Source organism: Quercus lobata, chromosome 4 (assembly GCF_001633185.2).
Source record: "Quercus lobata isolate SW786 chromosome 4, ValleyOak3.0 Primary Assembly, whole genome shotgun sequence".
Lineage (NCBI taxonomy): Eukaryota > Viridiplantae > Streptophyta > Magnoliopsida > Fagales > Fagaceae > Quercus > Quercus lobata.
Genome location: NC_044907.1, coordinates 32,837,341 through 32,861,065, shown reverse-complemented (window position 1 = coordinate 32,861,065; position 23,725 = coordinate 32,837,341). Strand labels below are relative to the sequence as shown.

General features: G+C 35.2%; 2 long non-coding RNA genes across 2 annotated transcripts; one reads left to right on the top strand and one right to left on the bottom strand.

Annotated features, from left to right (window-relative positions):
- The first annotated feature begins 1,676 nt into the window (after positions 1-1,676).
- Positions 1,677-4,084, top strand: LOC115987318. The gene is made up of 3 exons (XR_004091045.1): positions 1,677-1,766; positions 1,886-2,432; positions 3,778-4,084. It is a non-coding gene; the product is annotated as an uncharacterized LOC115987318 (long non-coding RNA).
- Positions 4,085-4,241: 157 nt separating this feature from the next.
- Positions 4,242-5,353, bottom strand: LOC115987319. Its single transcript, XR_004091046.1, has 2 exons — positions 5,203-5,353; positions 4,242-4,563 (listed from the first exon to the last, which is right to left on the bottom strand). It is a non-coding gene; the product is annotated as an uncharacterized LOC115987319 (long non-coding RNA).
- Positions 5,354-23,725: the final 18,372 nt, after the last annotated feature.

Genomic DNA, 23,725 nt, shown 5'->3' with positions numbered 1-23,725 from the left:
CTATTATTAAGTGACATGTTACTTTTCTTCTCAAAAGACTATAAATAAAAAAAAATAAAATAAAATAAAAAATAAAAAACTTACATGTCACTTGGCTATAAGTCTCACTTTAGTCACAGTAGTTGAAATCTTTGTTTGTGGGGGTTATTAAAATTAATAGCTCGGTCAAAGATAGGGCTGCCCAAACCCAACTGATACTTGCCATACCGACAAATTTGATAGAGCCTGATCTGCTTAATGTGGCGGTGGCCTACTTTGAAATTTGACAACTTCCAGGTCGAGGATGGGTCATTACAAGAAAACCCAAATCCAACATATTTGACCAATCTTCACCCTTAGACATCGCCATTCTCCGCCAATATGATAGTTTCTCTATTTTCTTTCTCAAGATTCTAGCTAAATTTCAATTAGATCTAAAAATATTTCAATATATTTAAGAAATCTTGATAGATCCAGGTAGATCTTGGCCAAATTTGGTACTCTACCCTTTGGCCAAGATCCACTCACACATGACCTGATTTAATTAAAAACATTAGAAACAAACCTTTCAAGGTATATTTTTTAATTAAAATCCCTAAGCACTTGTTGCAAATTACAAAATATGAAGTCAATTAAATTACTAGAACAAACAACCTCTTACCAAACTGGCTTCGTAAAAATACAAACAGCCTCTTACCAAACTGGTCCTAAGTCTCTCTCTCTCCTCAAAGCTAAAACTCACTCAAGATCGCAAAAAAAATATTGTACTTTTGTACACTTGCAATTCTTAAAATCTTCTTGTGCTCCTATTTATTGAGTGATATTTCCCTCTGTCCCTCTGTCTCTCAAACAGAACAAGCAAATGTCTCAAAAAGCCAAAAAACAAAAAACAACAGCTACAATAACAACATCAACAAACAGAGCAAACACAACGAACTTCATAACTATGACATCTTTCTGACAAACTTACAAGTTACAACCATTAATTTGTTCATTAGTAACAAGGACCAATGCCATAGTCCTTTTCTTTCTTTTTCTTTTTTTCCCTCTCTAAGACAAGAATGATTAATGACCACCCAAGAGGTGTGGTTCAACCATAGGAAGTCATCGTTTCCTATCATGCGTGCTTGCAAGAGTTGTGGGATTTAAATAGTGACACATCTCATTGTTACTCGAGTGACACCGATAATATTACTTATTATCATCACAAAGCGTCAGGATAATGAGTACATACCCAAAAAAACCATTTTTAGTTAGAAAAACAAAATTAAAAAACAAAAAATAAAATAAGGAAGAAGAAGAAGAAGAATGATTATTGTTGTCACTTTCAACTACATAAGCTGGCAGGTAAAAATAGTCAAAATGAAGCGACACACCTGATTAATGTTTTCCTGACTTGTTTTTATTATTGGTCCGGTTAACATGTGTCCATTAAATTTTTTATTTTTTAAAGTATTTTATCTAAAATTGAAAAAATTATCATTATTTTTTTAATTATCAAGAAAATTTTTTCTAAAAATAAAAATTAACATGTGCCTTTAGTAAAATCCTTTATTATTTGTATAGTGACTAAAACAGAAACAGGATCCACTCGAACATGACCTGATTTTTTTTTGGTAAACATCACAAGACCTGAATCACTTACATTTTATTCTCAAAGAAGGGTAGATAGAAACAGTACTAGAGTCTATCCTGGGCAAAGGGAAAAGAAAAGGGTGTACAACAGAGCAAAGGGAAAAGAAGCTCCACACGTTGAACATTGATTTGATGTGTCAATATTGATAGAGGTACAGTACTTCATCATCACACTTCAACACTCTTCATCATCACCCACTCTGCATATTCCAATGAATATTTCGCCACACGATGTGTGGGTTTATCTTTTTTTTTTTCTGTCTTTTGTCAGGGTCACGTGGGAAAGGTTCATAGAGGTACAGTACTTCCATGACTTTATGCATGTAGGAAGTCCTCTTTTGTAAGGGCTGTGTCAGAAGGACACATGCGTATGTGGGTTGAAAGGATTGAGATCCCGTGCAATACCTAGGGTATTGCACGGGGTGCAATAGCTTAAATCCTAGCCTTCCATTCAATCTAATGGCTCTAAAATACCTCCACGTCATCGATCCGCGTCACTTAGGAAAAAAAAATTTTAATTCACTCTCATTCCTTTTTCTCTCATTTTTTTTTTCTTCTGTTCATCTCTCTCTCTCCAACTTTTCACTCCGCAGTCCTCTCCTCTGTTCTCTCTAATTCTCAAAATTTTCAAAAAATCCTGATGTTGCTGACTTGCTTTTGCCGCTACCACTCTCACGCCAAACCACCGTCATCGCCACCATGGCGCCACTTACCAGCCACCATTTCTCTCCCCCAACGATCTATCAACCCCTGCTATGCCTCTGTCGGCTCCACTGCCTAGCATCTCCAATCTGCACCGCCGGCCCAATCACTTCCCAGTAAGTTCTCTCTCTCTCTGACTTTTCATATATATTGAGAACACGATAGAAAATAAATTGACATTGCAATTTTTTATATATATATATATATTTTTTAAAAGTTGGTTTTGAGCTTAGGCATTGAAATCTGATGGTGGGTTTTTTGGCTATGGATTTATGGGTTCTTTTAATCTGGGTGTTTTTTTTTTAATTTTTTTGGGTAAAGTTGTGATTTTTTTTTTTTTTTTTTTTTTTTTTTTTTACAATTTTTCATTCTCACGGAGGTGATTTGTACTAAGAGCCAAGAAATTGTTGATGGGTATATTGTTTTGCTCGGTATTATGGATTGGGTTTTTTTTTTTTTTTGGTTAAGTTTCACTTGTTCGTTTTTCTATATGATGGTGTGGGTTAGGATGGAAAAAAAAAATGAAGAATTTCGTCTGTAGTTGATGTCACTGGTAGTACCAATTAGAAAAATTTTGTTTTGATTTTCTACGTGTTGCTCTCGTAGTTTCTTCAAGAGAAGATCACTGTAATTTGAGTGTTTGGGTTCTTGGTTTTCCTTTGAACAACTTGTCTTTTGAGTTTTTCTTATTAATTTCACCCATTAATTTGTTAATAGTTCTATCATTTTTACTAACTCCTAATAACACTGAAATTCAATCTGAGGAGGAAGGCTTCATATATGTGCAAGCATCACACTTGGTCTTGATTTTGCCAAGAATGTGCTCATAGACAAGGCTGTTTCTTCTACTATTTCCGTTCAACTACCTGACATTGTGAAGTTTGTGAAAATCCCATTTGTTGGCAAAGAGGATATTTTTCTTCCAAATATTAGAATTTATCATGTTAATATTGCCTCCTTAGTTCCTCAAATGTTAATAATGTAGAGATATGCATTGTCTTAGACTCTTTAGTTGCTTCGGTTGCCACTACAATTTGAGCATAAGTTGGCAGTTTTCTTACATCACTTGGTTGGTTCAAAGTGCAATTACAAATGGTGGGGGTGCATCTGTTCAAGTATACAGCAGCTAGGCTGACTTTTGCTCTAATTGCAGTAAATTATAGATAAATTTTTGAATTTTGGTAGATGTAGTTTTTCTTCTGTTGGGTTGTCTTTGTCATGGAAATTTCTGTCGGTTCTTAGCCAAGCTTGAAATAAGGGTTGTTCTAATTTCAAAAGGTGTGGGCTGTGTGGGGCACTAGAAAAGTACTTATATATAGCAATTATGTTTCAAGTTCCAGTCAAATTGTTGGTTTATTTCACTTGAAACCAACGAATCATATAAGATTTTTACAAGTAAATAGAGGGTTGGTCTTCTAAGATGTTACTGTATTGATTGAAATTTGTTTTTTAACGTTGCAGGATGATAGAGCATAGAGCTCCAGCCAAGCTATATTGCCAGAAAAGGTTTTGAAGCATTCCTTATGGATTGATATCTTGATGCTAGCAAGACTAATTTTCAGTGTCATTAAATTTTTAGACTTGATATGAATGAACTTCTTTTTACTTCGAAACATGTAATGAGACAAAAAAGACTTGCTTGAGTTTTATGTTGTATCATTCAATTTTGACACTTGAGTGTCCCTGTTTATGTATACAAAAACCCTTACAATGATGTATAGTACAAACCAAGAGAATGTAATAAAGTGCAATTATTCTTTTCTTGATATTTCAATATCTGTAATGATTTTTATGATTTATCTTTTGAAATTTTACCAAGCTTAAAACTTTTTTTTCATCAAAATCAATAGACAACAGATAATTGAGTAACCAATTTAGTGACAAATGCAATATTAAAACAAACACATAAAAGGAACAAAAAATACTTGTTCCAATAGAGTTCAAATTTCATTGAAATGTATACTTTGATCAAAATGCCAAATAACAAGATAACAAGAGTTCTACTGAATTATAGACCTTGATTATAAGGCCAATTTTTCCCACTAGCTAGTAGAATATATATAATTTCCACACAAAGAAAAGAGGGAAATAAGTGTGTGTGCCTCAAGATCATATGCTTTTTCGATCTCAAGTGGCTTGTCTATGGTAGCCCGTTAGTGCCAGCCCTTATGTATAACCATGCTGAGATTATTGAGCCACCAATTCAGAAAAAACAGGTTTAGTGCTCAATTGCATCCAAGAAATCACCTGCATAGTGGATAATAAAAAGTAGCAACCTTTAATATTGTGACTCACTGCAATAATATTTTCAAATTCAAACTACATAGATGATAATATTGAAAGGTTGAAACAATGCTAGAAAAAAACAAGAATATTACTATTAAGATGATGGACGGACTTGGGCCCCGGGGAGGGGGGGTGATTTATATATCAAAAGCATAGCTATGACTACACAGAACTTAGCAAAGAAACAACCAATTTTGCTTGTACATGAACTATCAAACCTACATTACAAGGTTTAATTGCTATCAATTTCAACTATTACTACAAATTGAGAGCATATTACCACAAAAATGCAGTCAACCAAAGCATAGTATGAATATTTAATGACACACTGAAAGACATCTGTCTTTGGAACCTATTGTTTACTACCAATGTCAAACTGCATCTGTCTTTAGTATCTATTGTTTACTACCAATGTCAAACTGTCTACTATCACCACAACAAGAAATCACGCCCATGGTCTTTAGCTCTTACATTAGCTTTCAAACAAGCTACATCAAAACCAACCTAGATCACAACTAGCAAGATCACAACCAACCAAAAAAAAAAAAAAAATGTAAGCATTCCACTAATGCTACATTACCCGTGCACAGCAAAATCTACCTTTTCAACTTTGAGAGGTCTACAATGGAGACTCTCCATCATCAAAACTAATGCCATCTAACTGCAAATGAACACACTAAATTGCTGTATAAATTTAGAACTTCACATTGATGCAAATTCTGTAATAATGAATTATTCCAATCACTAACAGATTTTTTTTTTTTTTCAAGAAAGAATCACTAACAGATTTTGATATGCCTAATCTTCATTGCAATACCCTATTAAAAAATAATAATAAAGCAAATCTCTAAATTGTCCACATATATCACCTATATGTCCAACTTAAGTTAGATAAAGGTATTCATAGTGCCTTTCAAGTTCAACAATGAAGAAGCATTAAATTCTGCTCAAGTTCAAAAATAAACAAATTAATAATCCAACCCATAATACCGAGCAAAACAATATACCCATCAACCTATATGTCCAACGTAAGTTAGATAAAGGTATTCATAGTGCCTTTCAAGTTCAACAATGAAGAAGCATTAAATTCTGCTCAAGTTCAAAAATAAACAAATTAATAATCCAACCCATAATACCGAGCAAAACAATATACCCATCAACAATTTCTTGGGTCTTAGTACAAATCACCACCGTGAGAATGAAAATTAAAAAAAAAAAAAAAAAACCCAGATTAAAAGAACCCATAAATCCCATAGCCAAAAAAACCCACCATCTAATTTCAATCCTTAATCTCAAAACTAACTAAAAAAAAAAAAATTGCAATTTCAATTTATTTTCTTTCGTGTTCCCAATATATATGGAAAGTCAGAGAGAGAACTCATTGGGAAGTGATTGGGCTGGCAGTGTAGTTTAGAGATGCTAAGCAGTGAAGCCGACAAAGGCGTAGCAGGGGCTGATAGATCATTGGGGGAGAGAAATGGTGGCCGGTGGGTGGCGCAATGGTGGCTGATTCGAGACTTGGTCCGTACGATGACGGTGGTTTGCCGCGAGAGCGCAAGCGAAGCGGTAACAACATCCGGATTTTTTGAAAATTTTGAAAATTAGAGAGAACAGAGGAGAGGACTAAGGAGTGAAAAGTTGCAGAGAGAAAGATATGAACAGGAAAAAAAATGAGAGAAAGAAGGAATGAGAGTGAATTAAAATTTTTTTTTCCTAAGTGACGCGGATTGATGACGTGGAGTTATTTTAGAACCATTAGATTGAATGGAAGGCTAGGATTTGAGCTATTGCACCCCGTGCAATACCCTAGGTATTGCACGGGATCTCAATCCGAAAAGTGTCCACTCATTTCAACAAGCCTCATCATCTCCCATTCTGCATATTCCAAAAGTACAATAACTTCAGGAATTCGTACATGGATAGCTTGATGAATCGAAAGACACAAAAGCTCAATAGTGTCTACACTCTACATGGTAAAAGACCTTCTCAAGACGTTCAAGGGCATGCTCAAAGCTTGTTTGAAGGGTCAAAGACTCAAGAGGCGACAAAAGGTTGATTAGACAAAGTCCTTACACTTACCTAGAGGCTAGATGAGCTAAAGGTACAGACGAGATAGGAGGAGAAGGCTAAGGACAAATTAGGGTTAGTCCAATACATTTAAGGTAGATTTTAATGATTTTTTTTTTAATCTAAATAGTTTTTATTTAACTTTTAATATTTCCTCCTGTTTATAACTCGTTCTTCTTGCTTTTTAAGATTAAAAAAATGTTATAAAGTTTTTGTACATAGGTTTTATCAATATCTCTTTTACAATTCAGCTAAAAAAAAAATAAAATAAAATCTCTTTTACAAGTTGATAAGAAAATTGATTTTCAATGGTTATTTAATACATTCATTCTAACTCATAAAATATATATATATATATATATATATAAATATAAATAAAGGATTTCAATTGGCTCAATATTTAAGAAGACTTCCTAAAGATATAGAAATTCCCCCCCCCCCCCCCCCCCCACGAAAAAAATCTTAGATGAGACGGCGCAAGCACCTAGTGTTTCACTGACATGTGAAACCCACAAGATACCTTCTTCCCCCCAACACCCCACACCCCACACACATAGTTTTTTTTTTAAAATAAAAATTAGCTCTTATCCTACCATTTTTGGATTTTTAGTATAATTTTGGTACCTTTTTGTTTGTTTAATGGAGACTTGAAACCTTCAAAAAGAAATTTAGGATAAGGCCTAGATCTAGGTGGCTTAGAGCATTATTATTAATGGCGCTAAAATGTCATGTTGCTATTTTTAGCATCATCAATTTCAAAAAGTAAACTGCAATGGTGGAGCCAAACTTAAAAATTTTAACTCCTCAGCAATAGTGCACAACCATCTATATATGCACTATAGCCCAAGCCATGGGTTTCAGGTTTAATAGTTTGCGGGTTTGATGGTGGTGGATTTTGGCTGTGGTAGTGGGTTTGTGGCAGTGGATTTTGGTTGGGTTTGGCTGGGTTTCGTGGGTCAATGGTGGTATGGCTGGATTTCGTGGGTTTGGATGGGTTCCAATGTGGTGGTTGTGGTCGAGATTGAGCTGTGTTTTTGTTTGTGGGTTTGTGTTGGTGGTCAAGATCAGTTGGGTTGCTGATGGCAGTTACGTGGGTTAATCGGTGGCTTTGCTTTATGGGTCTTTTCCGTTGGTTGTGGGTAGGAGTTGCGGTTGTTGTTGGTTGTGGCAGTGGTGTTGTAGCTGGGTTTGTAATGATTTTAGGTGGTGCTTTTTGGTTATGGGATGGATTTTGTGGTGTTGATGTGGTGGATTTGTTGGAGGATTTGTGGGTTTGTTGAATTTTGGTTGGTTTTTGAGATGATTTTATTACAAATTTGGTGGATTTGGGTTGTGGTAATGGTGGCCAATGGGCAGTGGAGGCGGCTATGTGTTGTGGGTGGTCGTGGAGGTGGTTGTGGGTTATGGGTTTGTTAGTTGGATTTATGGATTTTTCTTTTTATTAATCATGTTTTTTTTTTTAATCTTCAATTATATAATACTTATAAATTTTGTTTTCAGACATTTTAGGAATTCTCAAAACGATTATCCACCTAAGACTTTAGCAATGGAGAGTTTTATCATATCAATAATTAGTTTTTGATTTAAAAGGAGAAAATTATTTTTTGGCATAGTCAAAATGATTATTAGTTATAATCAATTAGTAAATTTTATTGCAATTAAATATGCAAGATTTAAATTCATCTTACCTTATTCACATATAAAATGTTAACAATATATTTCAGGATTTTTCCAAAAAATAAAAGAAATAAAGAAGAAGAATGAGGAATCAAAAACCTTAGAGAGGAATTAAAATGTGAAACTTACAGGTTTCACGGAGGTCACACATTAGTTAGTGCACAGTATCAATTTCTAGTCCCAAAAACCATCAATACTATACAAATGATAAAGCAAACCTAAATTTCCTTCAATTCTAATGTAAGTCAAGACCAAGATATCGTTATGTTTATTGTTATCGATATGTTTATGTTTATTTTTTCCCTCTTAATCATTTTTTCTATTATTTAATAAATAAACATTTTATTTCAGACATTTTTATGAATTCTATACTTTTATTCTTAGCCAACTAGGAGTTTCAGGACATAATAACAAGATCAGTTGAAGCTAAGCAATTGAGAAATATAGGAACGTAACAATCTTGCTATCTCACAATAACATGGAATGTCAGAATGAGAGACAAATTTCTCAATTCCGTACATGATCCCAAATATACTAATCAATCTCACCCTCATATTGGTATGTGTCTATTCATATATATAAAGTATACATGAAATGGTTGATAATTTTGAGTAAATTCCTTAAAGTATTTGGCCATAGAAGAGATTTCAGAGACCCTATTGAGGCTGGAAGATATAAGGAATTATTGGGCAGTAGTAAGAAATAAAAGGACAAAAGCATCCTTGGAGTCACTGCCATCATTATAAGGAGATAGCCTCTAAAATTGAGCAATGCACTAACCATGAGCATCAACCAAGTGGGGGCAATCTCGAATATAGCTAAGGTCCTTTTTTAGGAAGTTCAAATAAAGAGGGAACATATAAAAAAAAGTCTTAAGAAAAAAGTTGTAAGAAAAATGATAAATTTAAAACATTCAAAAGGCTCTAATGGGTGCAATATACATTGTGGTCACATGTTAATTGATTCATTGATTCACTTCCCAATACGCCACATCGATCAACACCCACCTAATGGCAATGTGTGCTTTATTTTTCTGTAATCTCAAATATAAATGATGACTTGAATAATTAAGGTTTCTCTTTTTACATCCCTATTCATATATAAGATTTATTTTAAAACTCATTATACATGGAAACAGAGGCCTAAAACTCATACACTCTATCATATTAGTTAATTGGTGATTTGTTGGTGCCTCCACTATTTGCATGTAATTTGACTCAATTAATCAACTTGGGTATCAATTTATCTTAACCCAACAAATGTGATTTTTTATTTAAAAAAAGAAAGATATATTGAGTCTAAAAAAAAGATATATTAACATTCGAAAGGCTTTAATGGGTGCAATTTACCAATCACCTTGTGGTCACATGTTAATTGATTCATTGATTCACTTCCCAATACACCACAATGATCAACACCCACCTAATGGTCGTGTGTGCTTTATTTTTCTATAATATCTCATAATAATGAAAACAAAATAACTTATGTTTATGTTTATGGATTTTGTCTTCTTCTTAATCATGTTTTTTTTTTTTTTTTAATTCTTCAATTATATAATACATATACATTTTGTTTTTAGACATTTTAGGAATTCTCAAACATATTATCCACCCAAAACTTCAGCAGTGGAGAGTTTTATCATATCAATTAATTAGTTTTTGATTTGAAATGAAAAAAAAAAAAAATTTGGCATAATCAAAATGATTATTAGTTATTATCAATTAGGTAAATTTTATTGCGATTAAATATGCAAGATTTGAATTCATCTTACCTTATTCATACATAAAATGTTAATAGTACATTTGAGGATTTTTCCAAAAAATAAAAGAAATAAAGAAGAAGAATGAAGAATTGAAAACCTTAGGAAGGAATTAAAAGGTGAAACTTACTATTTATGTGGAGGTCACACATTGATTAGTGCATAGAATCAATTTTCTACTCCCAATGGCCATCAACACCCTACAAATGATAGGGCAAACTTAAATTTCCTTCAACTTCTAATGAAAGTCAACAGTATATTAAGGATAAATAACAACCCCTCATTTCAGGCGAAGATATTTTCGAAATATATAGCAATACTGATATAGAAGTAATTCCTGAGCCCAAGCCAATCAATATGGTACTAATGTAAATCCTAGGTAGATTCAGTGGAAAGGTCATTACTAAGGAGCTCGCAATACATAGACGATTGCTAGAAAAGATTGCCTTTGTTCAACCTCTCCTATCACTAATGCCTAATGCCTACTCCAAGGGTAGCACCAAAAGCTATAGCTGCGAAAATTATAAACCATACGTTTATAATCCCAAATTCTTTCACCGTGTATTGTTGTTCTTGAGGCAACATAGCTATAAAAAAATCAATAAATAAATAAAATATATAGTTGCTATTAAAAAATCAGAATTAAAATAATTAAATACTAAATTGATACATGAAAACTAAAACTAGCATCTATCATGTGTTTACAAAAATTGAATAAAATTCAGAGCTTTCTTACATCTTATTTTAAGCTAAGATCAACTTTATATACATAAAAAGAAAGATTAAAATTACCAATTTTTAAATGCATTCTACGAACTTATTTTAAGCTACGATTAACTATATAATTGTCTTGCAAAAGATGATACTTCTAATTAGGAAGTACCACTAGTTTTATTATGCCTTCATCTAATTCCAAAAAAAAAAATCATGTATTATTCAATGTGTCAAAATTCACATCCAATAAAAAAATATTGAATCGACTCCCTGTAGTAACAATTAATGTTGGGCCAGTAATCTCCTATCCCTCTTTCGCAACACTGCTCGAGAATTGGACATCCAAAGAATTTCAGTTTCTTTAGTAATTGAGTATTACTTAGGTAGTCTAGTAGAGACTTTAGATTGCCCCACCACCAAATTTCCAGTGAATAACGGAGGCATTATTTTTATTATTGGAGTATTATTAGTAACAAAAACATTGGCACTGTTATCTTTTTCTTCTTCATCATCTTCTATTGTTCCTTCCATCCCAATCCATTCTTCCCAGTTGTCAAAACCCTCAAATGTGAGAAATTTATGGCTTGGGAATATGATGATGTCTTTGTTGTTTTTGTTTTTGGATTCTAATTCTTCCATGTCTATTCCCGAAAATTCATCTCACACCTTTCAAATCATTGGAGTGTCCTATCCCAAATCCTTCGAGCAACGACAACTTCCCCAAAGGAAGCAAACATGTTACTACATTCAAAAGGTTTTAATAAGTGCCATTTACCAGTCACCTTGTTGTTTAGTCTATTTTTGCTATCATTTGGGCTAATTTTATTTGGCACCTTATTTATTTATTTATTTTGTTTAAGTGGTCAAGGATTATGTTTGGGGGGTCAAGATTATTTCTATTGAACCCAAATTCTTGGAATTCTCAAGTTAGGATATTTAATATTTAAGAAAGTTTTAATACTACTTTTATGAGAAATATAATAAAAAAAAGGCCATGAAAAAAGTTAATTACTTTTTAATTATCACATAAAAAAATTTTAAAAAAATTTCTTTAATTAATCCTCTTAAGGTATTTGTGGGGCCCAATAATTTATGGGCCAGACCCATTTACTCATGGGGGGTCCAAAGGCCCAAGCCGAGGAGGGCTATGGCCCAAGTTCAATAATATAAAGCACAAGATAGCCTTGGGATACAGCCAAGGACAATTCAGTCCTCGACAGACCCAAAATCCCACCGGAAGGAGGGGCAAAAACGGTATAGGACCAACTTGAAAAAAAATCTAAAATATCCTGGGAAAGCTACCTTTTACTGCCATTCAATACTCTGCACCTGATAGAGCCGTATTCTTCGGCTTTACAACCACCCCCAACGACTTTGGATATGGGCTGATGGGACGAGTATCAGTCTTGGAAAGGATGACCCTACCCGTGGACGAAGGACAGTGAACGTAGGCTAGTATAAAAGGAAAAGAAAGTAATTCCTAAAGGGGGCTGAGGGAAAAAAGGGCCAAAAACCAGAGCCTCCCAGCCCGCCTCCTGGAGAAAGACTCTTAGGGCGAAAATAACTTAGTTATGTATGAATACCACAAAAAAGACCCACCGCCTGGTGACCAAGGCCTAGCCTTTCAAACCCACGCTCTACAAATGATATTGTTTGGGCCTTTTTACGTGCGAACCCAACACTGTTGTGGTTCATTACGAATCGTGTCCTTACAGTATTTCTTATTTTTCCCCTATCATAAATACTACTAGTTGGGATTATCAAAGGTAGGTCCTACTCGTTAACACAAAACTTAATGGGACTTCAAGTCTTTCCTAGTCACAGTAGTTAAGATCCTCTATCACGTGGTTGTTAAAATTTATGATCCTCGCAAAGTTTAGCGTCAAAAATTTGTGCAGATGTTACAACTTTGTTGCTTACGATCCATGTTTGTTGTGAAATAGTAAATGACTATGATAATTTATTCTAACAACTTCTTCCTGGGAAAATTTTTTTTCTTTTGAGATTTATTTCATGCAATTAAAATTCCCAATGAAATAAGATTCATGTCCCTAATCCTATTTTTTCTTTGCATTTGCTCAAAGGGAAATGCTATGAACTTAACAAAAAGCTAAAACAATTTCACAACATTTCCAAATTAGTATGTTATATCATTAAAAAAAAATTTTAAATTGAAGATTACTACAATTTTTTTATTATTATTTATTTAAGATTAATATATATAGTTGGCTCATGTATGAGTTGACATATTGTCACAAACAAGGATAGCCTGATAAAAAGGGAACCCAAATGGGGCTCCAATCGGATCTAATGAGCTCGGACATATTGTCACAAATAAGGATAGTTTGATAAAAATACAACCACAGTGTCTCCCAACTGTCCTCGATGAAGTCCGTGTTTGGATGAATGAGGACTAGGACTCTAGGTGTGGGTTTGGATTTGGTTGAAACCCACGTTTTGCGTTTTAACTTTTTTTTTTTTCCCTGCAAGCGTTACTGCTTTAGGGGACAACAACATTGTTGAGCACTGTTCATACACTGTTTAGCACTGTTCACAGATTAAAAAAAAAAAAGGTTCTACAGTACTATTCACACATTTAAAATTTATTTTGCTACAATATTTTCAGTTTTTAGTTTCAGCAACAATAAGTTCAATCTAAACAGACCCTAGGACCACTCCAGAAATTAATGTTGATGAGCAAGAGTTTGAGCAAAAGATTTTAAGTGAAAAAGATACACTCAACCACAGATGACCGGCTCGAAGCCTCGAACCTAAAGGCCTAGTGCAATGTTTAGGGACCGTAACCAACAATGTGGATTCATCAATTTCATGCTCTAAATCTTGGCCATGATAGAGGTAACCAGGTAATTATGTCCCCATAATCGTTCATGATGGCTATGTTGCTAAAATCAAGGAAAACGTCACAATAAAAAGCTAATGGGCTACATATTAGGAATTGGTATGGGAGAGATTACCTTACTTTTAATTGATTTCTGCTATTACAAACTCAACTAACTTAGGTATCATAGTCATAAGGCCATACCACATTAATCCTATCTTGAGTTCTCTTCTTTCGTATAGGTTATCTCATCAACTGCTAATCACTGAACTATCATCACAATCAATGTGGCTCTTCTTTGAATTAGAAAAGGAGTAATGTTAGTTACGAACAAAGTTGTGCCAATGTCAATGATCTACTCCCGAGGCTTGTGCACCTTTTTCAATCGCCAGCTTCCTTTTTCTTAGTTACGAACAAATTAACAACAATGATTAACACTAGAATATGCAATCGTCAATATATATATATATATATAGAAATCTCATGTGTGACCGAATGAGGTTTTGTTATATGACTCACTTTGAGATTTTTTTCATTTAACCTTCCACTTTATATTTTAATTAGTGTCTTGTGTTTTCTACCTTTCTTTTTCCTAGTGTATATATCAAATAAGTATTGAATTTCAAGGCTACACAATAAAAGGTAACCTCCTTCTTCTCTTAAAGACAATAATATATTCAACCAATTGAAGTTAATTAACTAACTGACATACACATTTACTTTTCCATTGAAAAAAAAAAATGAAATAGAAATTAATCATGCGTATCCTAATAGTTGTTACAGGAAATTATTAGCTGAGTATAAAAACACTTAGAAACCTACCTTGCAAGGCATGTATATTTTCTAATTAAAATTTCAAAGTACAAGTTACGTAATATGAACTCAATCAAATTACTAATATTGATCAAGTTTTGACGAATTATATCTTGAAAAACAAAAATTAAGTGATAGGATGGACCAAATAGCCAGCTATTTGAAATAAAATGCTTCTATGCTGAACTCCGAGGGGAAGCACAATCAGCTACAAAGTTACGAATTCGAATATTTGATTCTCATTCACAAAAGAAAAAAACTCTTGTACACTGTTGATAGCAATTCTTAAAATCTTGCACCCCTATTTTTAGTGTGATCTCACTTTCTCAAACAGAAAAATAAAAAAAATCATGTCATGCTTGCAATCATGTCATTATCATAAATTTACAAACATCTTCTATTTTTTCCACCTTTAAATTTATAGTTGATTTCCAAATCAACAATGATAATCAAAATTTATGGAAGGTTTATGTATAATACGTTGTAAGACTAGCATTATTTTTGTATTACGTGAAATGAAGATTTTCACTTAGTATGTTCATTAATAAGAAGGACCATCGCCATTGTCAATTTTCCCGAAGACAGAAGAGAAGCAAGATCATTTCACACAACTTATTCACACAAAATGATAGAAACAGAATGAGAATAACAGGAATGCTTGTCGCATTCATAAGAGACGCACACATGAGACATGCATTCACAGAGAGAGAGAGAGAGAGAGAGAGAGAGAGAGAGAGAGAGAGAGAGTTCTCTCGTGTGCCTCCTATTCTGTATCTAGGGATTTTGTACACAAAGTTCTCTCATATCTTCTACCGGTGATATTTTTTGAAGAAACTCAAGATCTAGTGTTGTAAAGTTGTTGTCTCATACTAGTCATTAAAGGTGCTAGAGATCTTAATCTTTAAGGGGACATTGAAGTCATGGGCTAGAGGTTCACGTAGTAATAGATTGCTATCAAAGATGTCTGTGGGATTCAGAGCTCAGTTCGGTAACTATAGTTAGATTTACGATGAATAGGGTTGTTCTGGTTGTAAATCTCTATCTAATAGTGGATTTTGTTCATCTTGGGATTGGTCCCCCCAATTTTTTCCTTTGAAACGATTTGTTTTAGTAGTTTTTCTGGGTTATCATATCTTGTCTCATTTATATTTCCGCACTTACATGATATTGACAATTATGTGTTTAACCAAAAGCATGCATAATTGATCTAATAATCAACTTGGCTTTATTTTGGTTAAATATAGTGTTTTGTTAGGGGTCTAAAACTAACAGGCTCCAAGTACATGCACCTCACATAGAGTGTTTTGTGTTTTGTTAGGGATCAAAATATAGTGTTTTGATCATTTTATATGTTTTTGGAAGTGATTTTTATCACTCTTTGTGTTCATGTTTAGTGTTTACTTTGTTTTTCATTGTTTAAACATGTTCTGTATTGAAAAACAGGTGTCAGAGTTTTTCGCGGCTCAGTTGGCGACTCGCCAGTCACAAAACCCCAGTCGTGAGTTCATCCAGAAACTTTTGGCGACTCACTCGCGGCTTGCTCGTGACTCACTCGTGACTCGTGAAAATTTCACGACTGAACCTCGCAACTCGCCCAGTCGCGAATCGCCCAGAAATAGCTTTTTAAAGGGCTTTTTGTGGGAAACTTGTTTTAAACCTCTCCCATCCTCTCTAAAACCCATTTTTCAATATTTTTGCATCAAAACCCAACCAATTTGAATGGTTTTTCATTCCATTAACATTTCTAAGGTAATTATAAATTCTTTTCATTATTTTTGATCCTTGGATTATGTTTTGGAGAGTTTTGTGCTCTTGGTTGAGATTTTTATCATAGGGGTTGGGAAAACTTAATTTTTGTCAAATTTCTTCATGGGTTTGGTTTCTTTTGCTGATTTGCATTGGATGTTGGCCCCTTGTGGCAGAAAGAACATGTATTAAGGGTGGATTTCATGTTGTTCATGCATTGTTTCACATTATTATTCATAGTGTGTGTTTGTATTGAGCTTTTGCGTCTACGTTTTGCGTTCCTGCGTTTCAGTTTTTTTTTTTTTTTTAGCCGCACTTGTTGACTTTTTGTCCGTGAACAGTGTATTCGTGCACTGTTCACGGACCCACAAATTTCACTTTTTATCAACTTTTTCATTAAAAATGGGTCCCACGGTACTATTCACATATTTAAAAATTATTTTGCTACAGTGTTTTAAGTTTTAAGTTTTCAGTTTCAGCAAAATAAGTTCTATCCAAACAGACCCATAATGTGCATGCTAGGTGTTTGATAAAATGCCTCTTAGACATTTTCTCGCCTGTTTGGACTCCAATGAGTACCAAACTTTGGGGTTTCTCATGTTTCCTTATTAGGAACATGTTTGGTTCATTGGTTATGTATTTAACACACATTACCCTACATGTGCATTTTTCATGCATTGGTCATGCATTGAATACAGCCACCTCTTGCACACACCTTTGCTACCCTTGTTATGCATTGGTCTAGACCTTGCTTCTTCATCCTAGCATGTCATGTCTACCTTATGCTCTATAGCATTTTACATTGTCTTTGGTTTGAGCTTCATTTTCTCATTCTTCTCGCACCCCCCATGCATCATTAGCATTGTTCGTACCTTCATCTCTTGCCCTCGTTTCTTCTTAACCATTTGTCTATTCCTGACAAAAAGGGGGAGAGTGTACTCTAGAGAGTATACCGGAGTTTTTGTCATTTCTATATGACTCTTGTGCACATCCTTAGGGGGAGAAATTCTATTTCTCGTGCACATTTGTAGGGAGAGAGATTTTCCATAGTGGAGATGCATACACCAAGGGAGAGAAGACATTGTGTTAACTAGAAAACTTTGTTCTGTTTGTTTTCTTGTTGGCTTTATGGTGATTTGAGTTATGCTTTGTTGTTCTCATTGCATCATGTTTGTGCTTTGGACATGCATATATCCCTATGCTATTATACTTCATTGAATGCATGTTCAGATGATTCTTTACTTTTCTATGTGATCATTGTAGTCATTTCTATATGATTTTTTTTTTGGTGTTTGATCAAGTTGCTCACATGTTTCATATCATGTTTACTTGATCGCAATTTACTTGTTATATTATACTTGTCCTTTATTACTTGCTTTACCTTGAGGGTCTAATGTGTTTTGTGCAAGTGTTTTAGGCTACAAGTATATATGTTCCAAGTGCATCACAGCTTCTCATCATTCTGAAGGGGAGAAACTTTAAGCATTTTTAGCTTATATTGTTTTAGTTTTTATTCAGTATTTTGTGATTTGTACCCATGTTGCTTATGTAAGCTTTTAGGGTTCTGTTTTTATGCATAGTTTGTAGGCTTTATGGTTTGTACCATGCTTTATGCAACCTTTTATGCTTTGTTAAAATCGGTACTTCTATCTAAATGTCTTGCATTTTGTTTTAAGTACTGTTACTCTTGTGCCATTGTAGGATTGTTCCTAGATGCATATACTTAGTGTATTATGCATTGGTTGAGTGTTAGACATACAAGTAACTTACTTTGTTCTTGTTATCTTGTATGTTCTAGTGTTCATTCCAAGTGTGAATGAACACTGTGATCACTATCTTGTGGTGATTACTTGGTTGATCAAGCCATGATTTGAAAATTCACTTTATCCTTGTTTGATCACTTTAAGCCTGTTTCATATGCATTTCATACTTTTCTGCATACAATGATCATGGTGTATTGTTCTGTTTTCAAGAATTTCATGTTCTTATGATTCAAGTGTTTCACAGCTTCTAGAGTTAGGTGTGAGTGAGTTTTGTTCAACTGTTCCCAACTCACATGTTAAGTCTAGAGTCTGTTTTGAGGTTTTGTCACGGAATAGCCATAGGGGGAGATTGTAAGGTTGAATTTAATCAACCATTTTATTGGCTTTATTCCGTGCCAAATTTGCTTGTATTTCAGCATTTAGTAACTCTGTATTTAGGTGGGTTTATTGTAAGGGTAGTGAGTGAGATAGAGTGTTGATTGCTCAAGAGTGTGTAAGAAAACAGAGACTCGCGGGTTGCTCGCGGCTGTAAGCCACCAAATGCATCACACGTGCCAAGCGTGCCAGAAGGTGAACAGTCATGCTAGTTGGAGCACTACAGGACAACTGGTCATACGGTTATCTCGCGACTGGGTCTCGCGACTTAGTCAAGTCGCGATGCCAAGCCGTGAGCCACCCCTGTTTTGTAAAACCTAACGTTTCACATTCCTCACTCACTCCAGTATAAATACCCCTTATACCCACAAATGAAAGAGAGCTTCCAGAGAGAATTTTGAGAGAGAAACCCTAAAGAAAAACAAGATTGATTCACCTACAATCTATACATTAGAGTCTCTTCAAATTCCTCAACTCTCTTCCTCTCCATTGTCAAACCCTTGAGAGGCATTTTACCAAAACCTTGTTCTCACCATATTCATCACTGTGAGAGGGCTGTTTGGTTTTTTAGGAAGCAGTTAGGAAGGAACCAATCTACATTGGTTGATGCTACGGTCTAGTAGCGGAATCCGGGAAGCTAGAAAAGAAAAAGGTTTGGCACAATCTCGTTGGAGCAAGAAGCTTGGACGGCTTAGGTGCATTGGGTAAATTAGGCTTGGAGAGTCTATTACTGTCCATGTATCCCAACTACATTTTCTAGTGGATTGTTTACCGCTTGGAGGGCGGCGGAGAGGTTTTACGCCGAGGGTTTCGGTTTCTTCTACGATAACACATCGCGTGTTGTCTTTGTATTTGCATCTTCCTTCCCTTTTATCTTTGCCTTTTATTATCTGCTGTGGGTTGTGATTTTAATTTGGCTTAAATAGTTTTTCCAATTCTATATTATAACTTATGTTCATTTTCCGCACACTAGTTGTTTGACATAATGCTTGAATTGGTTAAATTGTAAATTGGGGGTCTAAATGTTCAAGGGTGTTTATACACATATTTGAACTTTCAGATACCACTTAATAAGGAGAGAACACATTTGAGAGACTCCAATTGAGTAGTTAGCCCAAAACTTTAAGCCAAGAGTTTGGACCTGTTGTGCTATAGCGGAAGCTTTAATATCAATTGTTATGATTTGGGGTTAGCGAAAGCACATTCACACAAACAAGAAAATAAAAATGTCACACATAACAATAGTATTTAATGTGGCTTGGGAAACTCCAATCCTATATCTATAGGTAATGTCAACCAAAATCCACTATCAACAATATGAATTACAACACACTTAAACAAACAATGCTCACTACTCATAAAAGCCCTAAACCCTTTGTAACAAATTCTATTTAGATGGCTACAATTCAATTCCTTGATGTTCAATAGGGAATATTTTTTAGGAGAATCATTTGCTTCCACACTAATAAATCCTAAACTAATCAAATCAGGAATTTGAGGTAATTTATAACAAATCTCCACCTTGATTCAAATTCTATTAAACAATTTTATACTTTTTGTAGGAACTACACCTTATTCCAATCAAGTGTTTATTGAAGAAGTTGATCATTGTTTCCACATCAAAAGCCAAAATTGTGCACGTTTCTACCTCGAGCCAACATCAAAGGTGCACTGGAAATAATCTTCTCTTGAACTTCAATTAGATCAACCCTTGAGCTTTAATACCAGTAACTGTACTTTAGGGTAAGCAGAAATGCATTTGCACAAACAAGAAATAAAAGCATCACATAAGACAATAATATTTAATGTGGTTTGGCAAATTCCAAACCAATGTTCAGGGGCAATATCAATCAAAATCCACTATTAGTGATCGATATGAATTACATCCACACTTAACCAAACCTCATAACACTCACAACTCACACAAACAATACTCACAATCCCAAAGCCCAAATATACTTAATAACTCTCTCACACTAACAAAACAAACAAACACTCAACACACATACATGGATATCTTTTTACATAAAAATCTAACAAACCACTCTTCGAATAAATCTACTTATGTTCTTTTAAGAATCTTCTCCTCTTCTCATGTGGAAGGACCATTAGGTAAAAGCCGTCAAACTTTTTGCAATAATTCCTATTTATAGGACTCCAATCCTATTTAATGATGGACAAGGAATACACAAAAACTTCTTCAATAAGGCCTGTTTGGTTGAAGTGAAAATTGGGGGGATTGAAAAGGGAGGGAGGAAAATAGGGGAGAAAATGATGTTTTCCCTTGTTTGATTCAGTAGATAAAACACAGGGGATAGAAAATAAAGGGGGGAAATATCCACCTAGGCCCATAGATTTGGGACAAAAATTGAGAAGAAAAGAGGAGAAAAGTAGTACTTATTTCTTGAATTACACATTTATCCCCTTAAAGTTGACTGTATATGTCATTTTTTTTTTTTTTTTTTAAATTCCTTTCTTTTGTGCTCTACCTTTCTTTTCTTAATTGTTGGTTTTTTTTTTTTTTTTTTTTTTTGGGAGAAAAAGTTTTGGGTTCTTGAACTTCTTATCCTCTTTTTATTTATTTATTTTTAATGAAGTAATCATTCATATATAATTTTTTTTTTAAATATAATGTATTATTTTTTATTTTACGTAATTTGGACATAATGGTAAATTTATATCAACTCTATTTTCTATTGTCTAATTTTTTTCTCAATCAAATAAAAGAGTTTTCCATCCTTCCACTTTTCTATCTGTAAAGTTGTGATTTCCAACTATATTGTATTGACTTTAATTCCATGCCAAAGTTAATTGTAATTTCTTCAATCATTTTCCCTGTATGTATGTGGGATTAATTGTAAGGGATGAGTGTGACAAATCAATGAAAAATCAAGCTTCAAAAGTTGAATAAGTGGATTTCGCGACTAGCTTGCAACTATCTCGCGAGAAGCTTACCCGCAAAAAGAGCCACGTGTAGAGCACATGACTAGATGATGAAGAGTCATGCCAGGCTGGATTTTTCGCGACTGTCTCATGGATAAGGCCAACCCGTGGAACTCTCTGTTTGGCAAAAAGTTACGTTTTGCTTTACCAAGTCTTTGCCCATACTATATATACCCTCATTATCCACAAATTGTAAGTAGTGCTTTTTAGAGAGAAAATCCTAGAAAATCCACTTGAGAGTTACAGGATTGTTATACCTACAATCATCTACACATTTCCTTGTGGTTTTCCTCAACTTCTACCTCTCCATCTCTATATCTTTGAGAGGTTGCTAGCCCAAACACTTACCACACTCATTCTGAATGTAAAGTGAGATTTTGGTGCTACTGAGAAGCATTGGAAGGAGCCATTCATTGGCGGATGCAATTAGGCTAAATTGCGGGATCCGGGAAGCTAAAGAAGACAAAACTCTGAAAAGTCAGTTGGTAGTAGGAGTTTGGAGGGCTCAAGTACATGGGGTAGACTAGGATTGAAGGGTCTATTGTTATTCATGTACTCCAACTTTATTCTCTAGTAGATCAATTTCGACTTGGAGGGTAGCGGAGAGGTTTTTCGTTGAGTTCTTTGGTTTCCTCTTCGATAATACATCTCGGTATTATCTTGTGTTTGCATCTCTCTTCCGTACTCTTTAAGCTTTCATTTTATTGTTGGTAATGGATGAATATGGCTTAGGATAGTGTTAACGGTTCTTTGCACTTATTTTCTCTTGTTCCGCACTTAGTATAAGTTAGAGTAAAAACTATCAAGTCATAATTTTTAATTAGGAGTCTGAACAAACTCTTGTGTTTTAGTACAAATCCAAGCTTTCACTATCCTTTCAATCAAATACATATGAAAGAAAAATAAATATTTTCTATCCTCCTACTTTTCCACTCCTTCAACCAAACAAATCCTAAGGAAATCATTTTATATCAAGGGGGACCATTTGCTTCCACACTAAGAAAAACACTTTCCATCCACACCAAGAAATCTTAAACCAATCAAGTTTGGAAGGCATAATAGCTCTTTGGGGAATCTAGTTGAATCAACCACATCTCAGTGTCTGTGGTTCTGTCCTTCAATAGGTGCAGTTTTGGAGAAAATAGGTAACTAGCACTAAAAACTAACTATTTAGTTAGTAGTTAAGGTTTCAAAACTAATTTGTTTTCTAGCATCTCGAGTCTTTTAAACTCGATTTTGGCCAATAAATCGACCATCAAACGCTCGATTTCTATGTTCTTATTACTGTCGACGTGGCAAACTTTGCCACGTGGGAACACAGAAATCGAGTCTCTAAGACTCGATTTCTAAGCAACTCACTGAGGAACCACAACGTCAGGGAAGAAAGCAGAGGAAGAAAAAAAAAAAAAAAAAAAACCAGAAATAGAAAGAGAGATCGGCGAGACCCAGGCAGCGCGCGACGCCTGGGTCTCGCGAAAGAGAGATCGGCGAGACCCAGGCGCCGCGCGCGGCCTGGGTCTCGCGAGCCCAGGCGAGACCCAGGCGCGCGCGGCCTGGGTCTCGCCGATCTCTTTTCGCGAGACCCAGGCCGCGCGCTGCCTGGGTCTCGCCCGCGGCGCCTGGGCTCGCGGCGCCTGGGTCTCGCGAAAGAGAGATCGGCGAGACCCAGGCGCCGCGCGCGGCCTGGGTCTCGCGAGCCCAGGCGAGACCCAGGCAGCGCGCGGCCTGGGTCTCGCCGATCTCTCTTTCGCGAGACCCAGGCCGCGCGCTGCCTGGGTCTCGCCCGCGGCGCCTGGGCTCGCGAGACCCAGGTGCCGCGCTGCCTGGGTCTCGCCTGGGCTCGCGAGACCCAGGTGCCGCGCTGCCTGGGTCTCGCCTGAGCTCGCGAGACCCAGGCCGCGCGCGGCGCCTGGGTCTCGCCGATCTCTCTCTCTATTTCTGGTTTTTTTTTTTTTTTTTTTTTTTTTTTCTCTGCTTTCTTCCCTGACGTTGTGGTTTCTTACTGAGTTGCTTAGAAGTCGAGTCTCTAAGACTCGATTTCTGTGTTCCCACGTGGCAAAGTTTGCCACGTCGGCAATAATCAGAGCATAGAAATCGAGCGTTTGATGGTCGATTTATTGGCCAAAATCGAGTTTAAAATACTCGAGATGCTAGAAAACAAATTAGTTTTGAAACCTTAACTACTAACTAAATAGTTAGTTTTTTAGTGCTAGTTACCTATTTTCTCCTGCAGTTTTATGTGTTTTTAATTAATATAACTGCTGTTTTATTAGGGAACAAAAGATATAACTATTTCATTAGGGAATAGTGAGCACAACTTGATTAGCCGATATATATACGGACACTATATGGATGGTGAAACAATGTTTGAAAATTGAAACATCGAAAATGTGAAATAAGAAGTACAATTTTTTAGAAAGGAAAAGA